Source organism: Nesoenas mayeri (genome assembly GCF_963082525.1).
Source record: "Nesoenas mayeri genome assembly, chromosome: 13".
Classification (NCBI taxonomy): domain Eukaryota; kingdom Metazoa; phylum Chordata; class Aves; order Columbiformes; family Columbidae; genus Nesoenas; species Nesoenas mayeri.
The window spans coordinates 8,981,598-8,985,546 of NC_137550.1; positions in this window are offsets into that span (position 1 = coordinate 8,981,598).

Consider the following 3,949-nt stretch of genomic DNA (forward strand, 5'->3'; position numbering starts at 1 on the left):
CAATGGACACAGCCTTGTTAATAGACAGGACACACATATACAAGAAGAAAAGAAAGGGAAAAAAGAAAGGGCAAGAAAGCCACCAACAAATCATTCCAGCTCTCATCTCTTCTTCTGCAGTTAGAAAGGGCTGAGGAGGATTAACTAATCAGAAAATGTGGGGTTTAAAAATCGTATAATTTTTGAGGATGGACTGGGCTGAGTGAGTACCTCTGGAAAAATTTTAAGAAAGATGGTCTGAGTTATCATTATTTTTTGGTTTTTGATCCATGCTCACAGAAGAAATAATTGTTATGTAGATAGATCAACATATTTTCACAGTCTCATGCTGAAAGAAGAGGATTTCTTGCAACTTTATGAACAAAAGTGATTTCAGGGCTGCCTTCAGAGACATCCCCGAGTCCCTTTGGAGATCTGCATACCTTTCTGCATTGAAACTTCCCCGATGATCTGTTGTGCTCCGAAAGACATTCCACATCGTGGTTCCTTGGGCAGATGGGGTGAATACCTCCTGTGGGTCTCTGACTTGACTCTTGCTTCCACAAACCTCAGAAAGAGAAGAAACCATGGAGATCAAAGCCATCCAGCCCACCACAAGTGCTACCCAAGCACTACCAACTTTGCCTTGAAAATGCCACCAACATCCCCAGACAGTTTTGCAAAGAGCAACCCCCCCATATGAGCAGCGTGGGGAGAGGAATAGATATCCGTATTGACATTTGCCCCCTTAATTCTGCATTAAAATTATAATCACCTGTTCATCTCCATCACATGCTCCTTTTTCATCTCTCCCGTCTACATGTCTCTTGGAAGAAGCACATAAGCCTGGATGTTGAAAGATCCTCGGTGTTTCTGATGAGGTTGAAAACCCCCAGCACTTGATGTCAGGAGAGAAAAAAGCTCAATTTGTCTCACCCCCTTCTTAAATGTTGCCTGTATTTTCCAGGACTGAGCCATTATAATCTCCTTAAGCAGTCGTGAAACAAAATAAACAGAAGCATGATTTTCTGGTCAAAATAAAAATTAAAAAAAAAAAGCCCACGTGCTGAACACAAATACTTTTTGGAGTTGCAAATGCAAGGGAGATTTATAGCCTGAGTTGTAAATGCAGCTGCTTGATCTATGTGCCCAGACTTCTCTGATGTAGTTTTTGGGCTCTCGCTTTGCCATTGAGCTACTCCCTATCATTTGCAACTTTTGCGTATTTTAACCTGAACTTTTCAAAAGACTCCTGCAAACTTCCAGAGGAAGCACAGAGCAATAACTCTCTGAACTACTAAAGGAATCAAACTGATGCAATTTATTTCCACAGAAGCATGCAATATTCAATGATACACTGAATCCGTGTTTTTTAACACTTTTTAAAGGACTAAAACCCTGCAAAGAATTAATTAGGCATGCTCTGAAGCCTGAACATTTAACAGTTTTCCACTCAGTTGTAGAATTTTAAGACCACCAACACTGGATACTGGCAAAGATTATCAAAAGTATCCTGGGCTGAAATACACACTAGTCAGAGGACTTGGCCACTAAGCAACTGGAAAATATTTCATAAAAGCTTTAGCTGTGCTATTATATTTTGTAAAGAAACTTTAAGAAAAAATCCATAGTATCTAGAAGGTTAAATTTGGGGCAGAGTGACTCACTGGGAAAGTATGTACTGTGCAGAATATTGTCTTCTCTGCAGATCAAGTAAATTGTTAATACATCAGGGAGGTATTTATGATAGAGTAGAAAGGGATTAATGGGTTGGGATCTGCGCAGGGTCAGACCAGGGTACATGCACAGGGACGTGGGGATGGATGGAGCCACCAGCGTGGCAGGACCCAGCCGCAGCCTCCGCACTGCCACGAGCCGTGCACCCAGAGCCCAGCAGCATCTGGAATTGCTAGAAGCTGGGAGATCCTGGCATCTAAATGTCTCTTGTTGGGCTAAAGTGAGATAACAAACATACAATTTCAAAAAAGAATGCAAGCAAAATATTTTTTTTCTTTTTTTTTCCACATCAGATAAAATTTCAGTTCAATTTTCTAGAAGTGTCTCAATTTTTCCAATCATTTCTGCTGCCTATTACAGCATTACAAAGAAATCTACATGTGTAAAAAAATAAAAGCCACCATTTGATAAGGTCCTTGGTAGCCAATACAAATATTACAAAGAACTCATGTCACAGACAACTCAGACACAAAAAGATCATTACTGAAGTACTCAATGCCCAAAGCATGATGTTGTACAAGACAAAAATGGTACAGACATTTAGATACTTTTGACAAAAGCAAGACAGTTCAGAAGGCAGAAGAAAAAAAAAAAAAAAAAAAAGAAAAAAATATACCCACAACAAACAAGCAAGAATTGGCCAAGGGATTCACAAAATTTCTATCCCTGATTAAAATAAACTTGATTAAAACCTCCTGGGCAAGCAACGTGATTTCTTCTCCTTTTTGCTCTCCAGTCACAGAATAAGAAGGACCCATGTTAGTAAATCTTTCTATAGCTATTTACTGTGCAGAACCTCAGGAGAAAAGTTAAACACTGAGGACATTAAAGCAGACAACCGAGGAGATAGCGTGTCACCCACTACCACTGACATCATCAGGAGCATGTTGTGGATGCAGGGAGGCAATAACTCTTAGATAACTTCATAACACAGCATATTTAATTGAGATAGAAATGTAGTACATGTATATGACATCATCTTCAAAGATGGGCGGTTTTCTAAACAAAGTGTAGATAAATGCATGTGACTCCCACACAAGATGGATTAAACAAAGACAAACAAAAATTTTAATAAGGTCCTGAAGATGACAGTGGACTTATAAGAAAATCAATAAATATGTATATATATATATGTATATACACACATGAAATACACATATAATGCTAAAAGGTCCAATTTTCATTTGCAATGAGGTGAATTTCCAGTGATGGGACAGTAAAGAGTAGCTTTCAAGTCAAAGTTAACTACATCAGCTTATGTCAGGACACCATAAAGGAGCTTGTTCGAATGAAAATGAGACCTCCACAGCTTTGCCAAGCAAATATACACAATTTTCTGTCTTTAAATTAAAACAAAATCCCCGGTGTACTAAGCAGTGGTCTCCTAATGGAGTATTTCTGCACGCAACAGATTGGCTCTGGAAGTCAAAAAGCATCATGGAGTATGCAAATTCCTACAGTTTATTTTATTTCTCATTCAGAAAAAGCCACTTGTTCAGATTAAATACTCTTGGATCCTTCAATTCAGAGGAAAGGGAAGAGAAAGAAAAATGCTGATGTTTCCAACAGTAAAATTTAGCATATTGGGTTCAGCTAAGGACAAGAATCTGAAGGTTTGAACACTTACCTGGATTTTCAAAGGAAATTACCCAAATGTGGAGGGATCTGTCTTCCTCAGGTCCTGTCCCTGGGGTTTACCTGCACCTGCTCTGCAAAAGGGGTGACAAAACGTCTTATTTAACTATATGATTTAACTTTGGACTTCACGGCATTAATGTCCATAGTCAGGACCCTGAGGAGCAGAAGAGATCTTTTGCTCTTTCCTGGTGGAAAACTCTCCTGGAGATGATAAAGTTTTTCCTAACACATAATCTAAACTCTTCCTGCTGTTTAGTCTATTCCTGCTGACTAATGAGAGAATCTGATATTAAAACATCCTTTCTTGCAGCTGCAGACAGTTCCACCAGTTTTCCCAGGCTGAATAAACCGATTTTGTGACAGACGTTACCTTGCACCGTTAGTGCTCAGCTCCGCATCATTTCCCCTGGTTCCCTTTAAAAACCCCGCATCATGCAATGAAAGTTCACGTTTTGATGCAGACTGCTTGGGATATTTTGCCCTGTCCACACAGTCCTTTCAATACTTGTCTTATTTACATTATCTACACGCATAGTAGCCATCCACGCAACAGAGTCCGATCCCTCAGGGGACATCAGTGTCATCATCTGTGCCT